The sequence below is a fragment of the Tupaia chinensis genome, unplaced genomic scaffold (genome assembly GCF_000334495.1).
Source record: "Tupaia chinensis unplaced genomic scaffold, TupChi_1.0 Scaffold143675_1, whole genome shotgun sequence".
In the NCBI taxonomy this organism is placed as follows: Eukaryota; Metazoa; Chordata; class Mammalia; order Scandentia; family Tupaiidae; genus Tupaia; species Tupaia belangeri.
In genome coordinates this window covers 421,253-434,509 of record NW_006203523.1, presented here as the reverse complement: position 1 = coordinate 434,509, position 13,257 = coordinate 421,253, and positions in this window count along the sequence as shown.

Genomic DNA, 13,257 nt, shown 5'->3' with positions numbered 1-13,257 from the left:
ATTCAAGATTTTTTTGGTGGTATAACTTATGGCCCATCCTAAACAAATGTTCACTTGAGAATATTTTTTGTATTTATTACTTACATTTAATCACCATACATCTTACAGTTTACAACATGGTTTCTTCCCTACATAAAGACAATACATGTCAGACAAGACAAAGACATTATCACATACATTAGCAAATAATTTTTCATTTTTGTATTAATTAAATATATTTTTCCCTCTGTTCCACTCCCTCCCCCTTTAGTCACCCTCTATTAAGTGCCACCCTACTATCTCTACTATCTATGGTTGCCCTCCCTGCTATTATACCTTCCAATCTTTCAGTTTCTGCTGTAGAGCACAGAAATTCTGTATATATTTGTTTGAATAATAATGTGAGCTGGGAGGGAAGCGAAACCTGCTTTGTAGGGGTAAGAAAGAAATAAATGCACTTGTTCTTCTTGATCAGGGGAATTGTTTCACTAAGAGATCTCATCTGTGGGCTCAGAATGGGAAGCAGGACTAGTGGTTATGACATTCAAGTACCTCCCTATTTCAATTTTAGGCCTTATGGAACAGTTTATAAAGCAATCAATTAAGTAGAAAGTGAGAAGTAGAGATAGTCACACAGAAAGAGTAAGCAGAGAAGGTAAAATTTTTGCCATGGTCGTCAGTGTCTCCTACAGGAGTTATAGACCTCCACTGTCCTTTAATGACATAGTTCCTGTGATTAGGTTCTGAGACCAGAAGCTTATAGTTCCTAGCTTCATAGTTTCTAGTCTAGTCTTTTTATTTTTAATTGAATATTGACCATTATGTATGAACATATTTAGAGAATCTGAATAAGTTTATTTTACTCCACAGAAGACTTATTAGTTCATTCTTCAATTATTCATAATTTAATTGCTTTATATAATAACAGTTTGCAAAATGAATTTTTAAGTATGAATACAATGTACATTAGTCCAATTAAAGATGTTGTCATACACGTTATCATCAGCAGATAATTTTCTATTTTTGTGGAAAAAAGCAAAACATAAAAGTGTTACTTCTTTCTATTTCCTTCTGATTCTTTTCCTCTCACCCTCCCCCCATTTCCACCCTTCTCTCACACTGTCTCTAGTATCTGCAATTTTTCTCCATGCTTCCGTATCTTCTAATTTTTCAGTTTCTGCCATTGAGTGTAGACATTCAGTATTTATTAATTGGGGACAAAAAATGTCTTTCTTTCATAATCTGGCTTGTATTGCTTAGCAATAAATCTTCCATACTTGCCTGGTTTTTGATCAAATGCCGAGGTTTTGTGGCTTTTTATGGCTGAGTAGTATTCCATAGTGTATATACATCACACTTTTTCAATCCATGCATCTATTCATGGACATTTGAATTGATTCCATGTCTTAGCAATTGTAAACAATGCTGCAATAAACTCGGATGTGAAAGTACTTTTTTGGCCAAGTGTATTCCTATCCTTTGGGTAGATACCCAGGAGTAGAATTGCTGGATCATATGGTAGCTCTATATTCAGGTCTTTGAAGAACCTCCATTTAAATTCCCACCAACAGTGTAAGAGATTTTTTCCCACCACAGCTATGCCTGTACTTATCACATATTTTATTTAAATTTATTTTTTATGTTCAATCATTATACATAACTACAGCTTGTAAAATAAACTTACCCAACCTGAATACACTTCACACCATTCCAACTGAAGATATACAAAGTATCATCAACAGATGATCATCTATTTCTGTGCCCCTCAAACGTCTTGCCTTCTATTTTTCTCTTTGATTCCCTTTCTCTCACTTTCTGCTATTTACCACCCCCTTCCCACACCTTCTTCAGTATATGTAACCATTTTCCAAACTTCTATATTTAATCTTTTATTTTCCACCATAGAGTGTGGACAGTTGGTATGTATTAAGTAGAGACATACAATTTTTTTTAATAGCTTGACTTGCTTCACTCAGCAATAAATCTTCCGCATTTGTACACTTTCTACCAAATGCTATAGTCTTCTCTTTTTTTCTTTTTGTCTTCTCTTTTTTTAATGACTGAGTAGTATTCCATAATGTATATGTTCATAAACATTTGGGTTGTTTCCATGGTCTTAGCAAATGTGACTAATCCTGCAATAAACATATGTGCAAACACTTTTCTGACTGAGCATTTTCCTATTCTTTGGGTAGATAGCTAAGAGGGGAATTACTGGATCATATGGTAGTTCTATTTTTAGATCCTTGAGGAGGTTCCATATTCTCCACAGTGACTGGACTAATTTACATTCCCATCACCAGTGTAGGAGAGTTCCATTTCACCACAGCCTCACCAGCATTTATCATTGTTTTTTTAAAAATTATAGCCATTCTGACAGGGATTAGTTGATATCTCATTGTGGTTTTGATTTGCATCTCCCTTATGGTAAAGAATATTGAGCATATTTTTCCATGCACTTTTTGGTTGTTCATGTGTCTCCTTAGATTTGTTAGTTTGGCTCATTTTCCCATTTCTTAATTAGGTTAATTTTTTTTGATAAGTCACTTGATTTTCCTCTGTATTCTGGTTATCAGTCCTTTATCTGAGATATAGTTTACAAAAATATTCTCCCATCACAAGAGTTGTTGATTAACACTGATTACTGTGTCGTTTACTGTGCAGAAACTCTTCATCTGATGTAATCAAACCTGTCTACTTTGGAGATTATTACCTGTGCTTATATGGTCTTATTTAAGAAGTCTTTGCCTATTCCAATGTCTCCCACAGTTTCTCCAGTTTTTTTCCACCAGTAGTTTTATGGTTTGAGGTCTTATATTTAGATCTTGAGTTGATTTTTGTTAATGATGAGAAATAGGTGTCCAGCTTTATTTTTCTGGAGGTGGATACCCAGTTTTTCCAGCACCATTTGCTAATGAGGTTTTCTTGTTCCCACTGGATTGACTGGTGTCCTTTGTCAAAAAGTCAGTTGGCTGTATTTTTAGGATTTATTTCTGGTGTCTCTATTCTGTTCCATTGGTTCACTTGTCTGTTTTTGTGCCAGTACCATCTTGTTTTGATTATCACAGCTTTGTAATATATTTGGGGGTCAGGGAGTGAGATACCTCCTACTCCAGTCTTCTTGTGCAGGATTATTTTGGCAATATGAAGTCTTTTATGACTCCTGACAAATTCTATAATTGTCTTTTCTAGATCTGTGAAGATCATCTCTGTAATTTTATTCAGCTTGCACTAAATATTTAGATTAATTAGGATAGAATTGCCAATTGAATTATATTCATTCTTCCAATCTAGGAATATGAAATGTCCTTCAACATTTTTTGTGTCATTTTTTTAATTTCTTCTTTTTGTTTTTCAATTTTCGTAGTCTTCTTGTAGAAGTCTTTGACTTCTTTGGTTAGATTTATGCCTAGTCATATTATACTTTTAGTGGTTATGGTAAATGGAATTACTTTCTTCAGTTCTACCTCAGTCAGCTTGGTGTTCATACATAGAAATGCTATTTACTTTGTATGTTGATTTTCCTGCCACTTTACTGTGTTTATTTCATTTCCAGGAGATATTTTTGTGGATGCCTCTGGGTATTTTATGCATACAATAATGTCATCTGCAAATAGAGATCATTTCACTTCTTTTCTTATTTGAATGCTATTTATCCTTTTTTCTTCTCTAATTTCATTGGCTAGGACTTCCAGCACTATAGTGAAAAGGAGTGGAGAAAGTGGGCAGCCTTACCTTGTACCAGTTTTTAGTGTAAAATTTTTCAGCTTTTTCCCTTTTTAGTGAGATGTGTTTTATAATGGCTTTTATTGTGTTGTGAAATGTCCCTTCCATCTGTATTTTGCTCAGAGTCTTAACCATGAAGGGATGTTGTTTTATCAAATTCTTTTTCTGTAGCAATTGATATAATCATACAGTTTTTATCTTTCCTTCTCTTAATATGGTGTATTACATTTATGGTTTTGCATATGTTAAACCACCTTTGTTTCCCTGGAATAAAGCCTACCAGGTCGTGATATATACATGTATTTTTTATATGTTGTTGGATAAAATTTGCTAGTATTTCATTGAGAATTTTTGCATCTATATTCATCAGAGATATAGGTCTACAGTTTTCCTTTGGATAGGATTTGCTAGTAAATAGTTTAAATAGAATGGGGCTTAACTCTTCTTTAAAAATTTTATAGAATTCAGAAGTAAAACCATCAGGGAACCAGCAGTTAGCGTAATGGCTATGTCGCTGGACTCCCACATAGTCGACCGCGGTTCGTGTCCTGGACCCGGTGGCTTAAAACTCACGCCGGGCGCGTGTGCGTGCGTGCCCAAGATCCCGAGAGGAGAATGGAGGAGAAGGGATTGCGGCGTGACCATCCCCCCTGGGGGGTGATTTCTCGCTTTCTGTCTCTATGTCTCTCTCTGTCTGTCTGGCGAGCGCACGCGCCCTACAGTGAAAAATCTCTCCAAAAAAAAAAGAAGTAAAACCATCAGATCTGGGCTTTTCTTTGTTGAGAGGTTATTTATTACTAATTAAATATCATTGGTTGTGATGGGTGCATCCAGGCTTTCTTTCTCCCTGATTCAGTCTTGGTAGAATATGTGTCCAGGAATTTGTCCATCTTATCCAGGTTTTCTTGTTTGTTGGCATATAGTCACTCATATTATTCTTTAATAATGTTAGGTATTTCTATTATGTCTGTTGTAATATTGTCTGTTTCATTATAAATTTGATTTATGTCATTCACTTCTCTCTTCTTGATTAATTTAGCTAATGGTTTGTCAATTTTATTTATCTTTTCAAAGAACTAGATTTTGGTTTAATTTATTTTCTATATAGTTCATTTATTCTTAATTTCATTTTTTCTGCTTGAACATTTATCATTTCTTTTCTCCTGTTGTTTTTGGGATTTTTTTTGTTGTTTTTTTGTCCAATTCCCTGAGGCATCATGTTAGTTTGTACATTTGCCACCTTTCTATCTTTTTCTTATATGCACTAATTGCTATGAATTACCCTATTATTGTTGTTTGCTGCATCCCATAGGTTGTGAAAACTTGTGTACTCATTATCATGGGTTTCAATGCATCTTTTGATTTCAGACTTAATTTCTTCAGTAGTCATTTCTTTAGTAGGTTGTTTAGTTTCCATATGTTTGTGTATTTTTGAGGGTTGTTTTATCTAAAATAAATATCAAATTTAATTCCGTCATGGTTGGAGAAGATGGAGTAAACAGTTTCTATGCCTTTGAATCTTTAAAGAAAGGTTTTGTGCTTTATCATGTGATTAATCTTCAAAAAGTTTCCATGTGGGAGTGAGAAACTTGTATATTTCATAAATTTTGTGTTCAAGGTTATTTAGATGTCTGTAATGTCCATTTGGTTTATGGTATCATTTAGATCCTGTATCTCTTCGGTTAATTTTTTCTAGACTATCTGTCCAAAGTAGATAGTGGGGTGAGATCCCCAGTGATTAGTATGTTACAGTCCATCTCTTCTTTTAGAAATATCCATCTTTCCTTCATATATTTGAGTGTTCCTGAGTTGGGTGCATAGATATTTATAAACATTATATTTTCTTGATAAATTAGCCCTTTTACTATATAAAACTCTTCTTTGTCTCTTTGTATAGTTTTTGTCTTAAAGCTTATGTTGTCTGAAATCAGTACAGTCTGTCCAGCCCTTTTCTAATTTTCCATTTCCGTGGAATATCTTTTTCTAGCCCTTCACTTTGAGTATGTATTTCTTTATCCATCAGGTGCATTTTTTGTAGACAACAGATAGAGGGTTTTTATTATTTTATTCATTCAGCCAGTCTGTGTCTATTGATTAAAAAATTTAATTCATTAACATTCAATGTTATTATTGATATTTTCTGTCTTGTTTCTACCATTAAGTTAGCCATTTTCTTTTTTTGTCTTATTTCTGTCTGTTTTTCTTTAATTTTCCTGGAATAGCACTCCCTACAGTACTTCTTGAAAAGTTTGTCTGGTGTTGGTAAATTCTTTCAGTTTTTGTTGATTTGAGAATTTTTTTTCCCTTTCCATTTGATGGATAATCTTGCTGGGTATAATAATCTTGGTTGAAACTGTTTTCCTATTAGCACTTTGAATATATCTTTCTATTCTTTCCTTGCTTGCATTATTTCTGCTGAGAGGTCTGGTGTTAGTTTGATGAGATAACATTTGTAAGTGGATTGTTTTTCTCTTATCATTTTTAGAATCTCATCTTTATCCATGATATTGGCTAGTCTGATATGCAATGGAAAGGATCTTCTTGGATTGATTTTATTTTGTTGTCTTTTTTGTTTTTTCCCTAGGATCTAAACATTTGAATAGTTCTCTAGGTTTGTAAAGTTTTCTTCCGGGATTTCATGGAATAAATTATCAATGCCCTTGTTAGATTGTTTACCTTATGGGATGCCAATTATTCTGATCTTTGGGCATATAGTAGTATCTAGTATTTCCCTTATATTATCATCATTTTTTTGTCATTCTTTTTGGCGATCTTTTGTAGGTCAGAGTTTTTGTTTTCTATATCTGAGATTCAATCTTCTGTATAATCTAATCTGCTTTTAATACTTTTGATGGAGGTTTTGATTTCCTGTATTACAGACTTCATCTCTAAAAGTTCTGTTTAATTCTTTTAAATGGTGTTTGTTTCTTCTTTCAAGTCATGGAAAAACTTTCTCATCTCCTGGAGTTCATTGTTTCTTTTCTCTTGCATCTCATTTAGTTTTGTCACTATGAACATTCTGAATTGTTTATATTCCCACAAGTTCTCTTGTACTATCTATTAATGATGTACAGTTGTTCTTTTTCCCCAAAGGAGAGATATTTTGTTGGTTTCACATATTTCTTGTTTCTTTATGCTGGTTTCTGGTCATCTGATGGATTATAAATTTCTTCATAATTTGTTGGAGTCAAATCTGACAGTTCAAGTGTGTGCAGGAGGAGGTGAGCCATGATATCTTTGGAACTTCGTCTCCCTGATGCCCACCCTGCAACCTGCACTGTTGTTGCTGAAACTGGATATTCAAATAGCCTCCCAGTTTCTTGAGAACAGGGCACCTAAAGCTGACCTTCAGACTTTCAACTGGGGAAGAAAGTTGCATTCCCTGAACTTCAGAAAACTATGAAGTCTGAAAAAATTCCTGAGTAGACAAAAGGCAGCTAGATATCTAAAGTTGTCACTTACCTCATTTGTTCTCACTTGCTGCTGCTGTATGGGTTCTGGAGTTAATGGAAGAGGAAAGAGGTGGGAGTGGGATGATCTGGGTGGCACCTGAAATAACCAGAAGACAGTGGAGATTGCAAGGTGGTCTCTGACCTCAGTTCTTTTTACTTGCTGCCACTGTGCCAGTTACAGTGGTAATGGCAAGGAGAGTGAGGTAGGGGTAGGACAATTTGGGTGGCATGTGAAACAGCCAGGAGACAGTGGAGGTCCTAAAGTGGTCTTTTGCCTCAGTTTTTCTCACTGGCTGCCACTGTACAGATTCTAGGGCTATTAATGGAGGAGGAATGTGGGAGCAGGACAATCTGGGTAGTACTTGAAACAGCCAGAAGACAGTGGTGGTCCCAATGTAGTCTCTAGTCTCAGTCGTTCTCACATGCTGGACTTCACAGTTTCTGGGGCTAATGGTGAAGGAGGGTATGGGAACAGGATGATCTGGGTAGCATGTGAAATAGCTGGGAGACAATGGAGGTCCCATTACTGTCTCTGGTCTCAGTTCTTCTCACTGGCTGCTGCTGCACAGGTTCCGAGGCTAATGGTGGAGGAGGAAGGTGTGAACAGGACTATCTAGATGGTATGAGAAATAGCCAGGAGACAGCAGAGGTCCCAAGGTGGTCTCTGGCCTCAGTTCTTCTTACTGGCTACCACTGTGCAAGTTCTGGGGCTAATGGCCCCATCCTTGCTTCTGACTGAAACCACATACTAGGGGTCTATATTAGGTAAGAGACTCACCACAATTATATGTTCATAGGAAAATTTAGGTTGCAGTGTAATTAAGATCTACTTCAAGATAATAAATTTAGTAATAATATAAAATTAACATCTATTATTTCTTTGATTTTTATAAACTCTATGCCCCTATCTCTACTTAAAATAGTAATTTCTCTCATAACTTAGTCTTTCATGGATTTTTCTGAAAATTTGAGGCAGTACTCCTTTTAAATCCTTAAACTTCTACAAACTTTCAGCCAAAAGTCCTAGACCAAACTCCAAATGTCTTGTGCATTTATTCTATAAAACTCTCCTTGTACCTGATTCATAGAGAGCACTGATTCCCTGATACTTTCTTTATGAATTACCTTTGATTCCCAGGAAATTATGGCACCAAACAAGTTCTTCAAAAGACATTTGAGACTTGTACATGTCTCTCACTCCTATGAATATCAACAAGTAAATGAAAGAGGAATTTTATATAGTTAAAGACATATAAATCTCCAAAAACAAACAGTAGACAGGAGTTCCAAGAGAAGACATACCTTAACCAGTGTACCCTACCCAAAATGTTGGAGGATGGTTATTGTCAGTACTCCTTTTTACCAGATACTGGATTCTATTTTGTTTATTGAATCTAATAAGAAAAATATCAGAATATTTACTTATACTTATTTTATTTTTAGAATTGTAAAATCACACTTATATCCTTTGTGGTAACTTATCTAAATGAAGAAATTGAGATTCTAAACTTAATTTATACCTATAAACTATTAAGAATCAGTATTTCTTTTTTTTTGGAGAGATTTTCACTGTAGGGCGCGTGCGCTCGCCAGACAGACAGAAAGAGACATAGAGACAGAAAGCGAGAAATCACCCCCCAGGGGGGATGGTAACGCTGCAATCCCTTCTCCTCCATTCTCCTCTCGGTATCTTGGGCACGCACGCACACGCGCCCGGTGTGAGTTTTAAGCCACCGGGTCCGGGACACGAACCGCAGTCGACTACGTGGGAATCCAGCGACATAGCCATTACGCTAACTGCTGGTTCCCAAGAATCAGTATTTCTTACTACATTTATAGTGTCAGATTTTACTATTAGACTTAGTACATAAAACTATGAATGTTTGTTCTTATATTTTCTGTAGTTCATGGGCTTTTAAATTAGGATCATAACAAAAGTCACAGGGCCTACTAGGTTCCTGAAATGCTAGAACTAGAACATGGATATAGTCCTCTTTCTAGAGCCCCATAGAATCCAGAGAAAATAGAAAAGACTGGTTCTTTTCCTCTTTTTGATCTATTTTCACTCTTGACCTTTCTTTGTGGATCCTGGGATATCCTTCCAGCTTAGGTCACTATGGGGCTTTACTGCAGTGGAAGAGTGTGTCACAAATATTTAGTACTACAGTGAATTGCCTGTGGAATTTTAAATACAAATAAAAAGTGCTGGTCTGATGTCATCCCACTTGTCTATTTTATGGATTATCGACTGTGCTTTGGTGGTCTTTTGTAAGAAGTCTTTTTCTACACCGATGTCTCCTAGAGTTTCCCCAGTGTTTTCTAGAAGCAGTTTTATAGTTTGAAGTCTAAGATTTAGATCTTTCATCCATCTTGACTTTTGTCTTTTTTATGGGGAATATGGACTGGGCTTTGGGGGTCTTATGTAAGAAGTCTCTCCCTCCCCCAGTGCCTCCCAGAGTTTCCCCAGTGTTTTCTAGGAGCAGTTTAATAGTTTAGGGTCTTAGATTAAGATCCTTGATTCACCTTGACTTTATTTTTGTCAAAGGTGAGAGGTAGGGGTTCAGATTCATCTTTCTACAGGTGAAAATCCAGTTTTTCCAGCACCATTTGCTGAAGAGGTTTCTGCATGGTGAAAGACACAATAATTAGTGTGAATCGACAGCCCTCAGAATGGGAAAATATTTTTGTAAATTACGCATCAGATAAGGGACTGATAACCAGAATACACAAGGAACTAAAAAAGCTGTTTGAAAAAAAGATGATCAACCCTATTAAAAGATAGAAGGAGTGGAAAAAAAACACTCACTAAAGATGACATATGAATAGCCAGAATGCAAATGAAAAAATGCTCAACATCCCTCATCGTAAAAGAAATGCAGATTGAAATAAGATTTTTGCCATTGGGTGCATGTGCTCACCAGAGAGAGTAGAAATCACACCCCGGGGAGATGTCCATGCTACAATTCCTTCTCCTCCATCTCCTCTGGGATTTTGGGCATGCATACAGATATGGCATGGTTTTCAAGTTGCAGAGCCTAGAACTCGGACCACACAGTGGTCATGTGGAATTCAGCACCTTCACCCTCATGTCTCTTAATGGCCCCAGGCATAGTAAGAGATGCTAAGAAGTAAGTAAAACACAAAAACTCCTCCCCTCATGGAGCTTTCATCCCAGCAAAGGAGACCAAATAAAAACATTAAATAAATAAATAATATAGTATCAAATTATAGTAAATGTTATGGAAAATAGATCAGAGAAAAATTAAGAGTGCCAGGTTTGCGAGGTGTTCTGATGTTAAACAACGTGATTTGGGAAGATTAAATGCAAAGTTGACATTTGAGAAGTCCTAAATGAAGTGGGGGGAAGAAGAAATGTTTAACATTTATCTCAGGTGAAAAACATCCCAGGATTTGGGAATAGGCAAGTGCACAGAGCCAGAGGCAGGAACAGCGGACGTCAGTGATAGAGCAAAGGAAAGTGAAGGAGAAGAAGCAGAATTGGTTTGCCGGTGGACAGCCCAGGGACAGTTGGTCTTGGTAAAGACTTAAACTTTTATCTGACTGAGATGAAAAGCCACTGGAGTTTGTAACAGAAGAGTGGCGGGGGGGGTTTTTAAAAAAAAAAAAAAAAAAAAAAAAAAAAAAAAAAAAAAAACTTCTCTTTACCATTACTATTGTGGAATTACATGTAAGAGGACTTTAAAAAGTTTGTGGAAAGTGAAGTTAAAGTACGGGTTTATTTTGGTGCAAAAAAATTTAATCCACACATAGTTTTTTCATTATACATATTTATTAACTTTTGAAGACTCTTCATAATATACAAATATATATATATATATTTAAATTTGGCAGAAGGTGCATATGCTCATCAGGGAGAGACAGAGACAGAGAGAAGGGAGAAGAGAAAGCATCCTCTCCCATGGGGAATGGTCATGCCATTCAGTCCCTTCTTCTCTACTTTCTCCTCCTTTCATGATTTTGGGCACACACCTTAGCATGTTTTTCAAGTCACAGGTCCTGAGGTCTAAATTCATGGTAAGCTATAGGGGACCCAGTGCCTTAATGACCTAGGCTATAAGCTAGCTCAAAATAAGTATTTCTAAAATGTAGTCATAATTGGTTTGCTGACCTGTGTCTTCTGTTAGCTCCAATATATATCCTCTTTTTCTCAGCTTTTCTTTGTCTTCTTCATGTACATTTATGTGCAATTTTCTCCTTTCAGTTTTCTCTTTCATAAATTCGTATTAGTCAAACCGCCTATATTATCACTTGTCTTTTCTCTTATTTTCTATTGTTTTGTTCTTAGTTTGGAAAAACATTTGTAACTTTAATTTTCAGTCATTGATTATAATTTTGTTTCATCCATTATATTATTAATTTTCAAAAATTCTTTCTTACTACTTGCTTTTCCTTTTTCATAGCATATTACTCTTATTTTATGATTTCAGTATTTTCTCAAATCTCTAAGTATTGTTAGAGTTCTGCTTTGCTCCCTTGCTTTTTTACATTCAATTTTAATCTGTTTCTTTTTCTGAGATTAGTTTTTCCTTTTGTTCAACTTGGACTTATGCTTGCATATTATGGCTTTCATTCTACTGGGTTGTCATACATAGTTGTCTGTCAAAGTTTGAAAATGAAAAACCAGGCTGATTATTCTAAAGGCGTGTTAATGGTTTCTTCTTCTATCTCTGAAGCTATCTGTTTTCTGACCAGCCTCTTGGCTGAGTAAAATAAATCCCTTAGAGAGACCTGTGTTTCCAGGAAATGTGCTCTCTGTTATAAGTTAGTGTCAGGGGACTGGCCTGACAGACTATGGACTCCCCAAATCCCAAAAAGATTTACTTCCCACATTAGCTATTTGGGCTCACAGTTTCTTCATTTTCTTAGAAACATCTACACATTTTTGTCCCTGGGGACAAACTTCTGTGGCCTCCCTAATGTTTTGTATGTAAAGATGGGAAAATGAGGGGGTATGCACCACTCCCAGCCAAACCTTAAACCAATCTCCTTATCTCCATTCCCACATCCAACCCCAATTCTCCCACTCTGAGCTCAGCCTTCTGTGGCGCTGGCAGGCCTAGGACAGAAAATCCACATTGAATTTTCTCTGGGTTGCAATCTCTATTCCAAGTACTTATATACCTCATGCATTGCTCAGGATTTTTGAAAGCTCAAGGGGGGTGAAGGAACCTCTTTTTTTTTTAGGGTTTTTTTTTTCTATAGGGCACATGAGCTCACCAGAAAGACAAAGAGAGACAGAGAGACAGAAAGCAAGAAATCACCCTCCAGGGGGCATGGCCATGCCACAATCCCTTCTCCTCCATTCTCCTCTCAGGATCTTGGGCATGCATGCACACATGCCCAACATGAGTTTAAGCCACTGGGTCTGGGACTTGAACTGTGGTCGACTACATGGGAGTCCAGTGACATAGGCATTGTGCCAACTGCTGGTCCCAAAGGAACCTCTTTTAAGTGCTATATTTTGCAAGCTTATTTATTCTTTTATATAATTATAATGGCTATAAACAGAGAGAGGATACAAAACTAGCTATGTCTTTTGCCTTTAGCCAGATATTTGAAATAACATAAATAAAAGAAAAAAAGAAAGAATCACCCATGTTCCTATGGCCTTGGCATGACCATTTCAGTTCGTAGAGGGATATAGTTATTTCTATCTGATTATAGTCATGGCACACCCATATTCATGTACATAAGTTAATTTCACATCATTTCTTTCCATTTTATTTTCATTTTTTTATAGTAAGATAAAGAAGCCTTTGTTTCTATCATTGTTAATGAACATGCAAACCTCCCAGGAGGGCCTGCACCAGACCTTCAGAGCACATCAGAGGCAGGCATCAGAACCAGCTTGGAGCCAGTCACTCAGCAAAGTGACAGGGGATGATCCAGGAATGGAAGACCACATCTGCTGCTTCCCACATCTTGCTCTGTCGTTGCTTTTAAAATCATTCTGGAAATTAGACAAGATAAAATATGTAAAGTTGATAGCAACAGTTTAACAAATGTCATGACCATTCTTGTTCCCTTTTCTTAGTTATAGAGCTACATATCCCAATTCCACCGCCCCCCCCCCCATTGG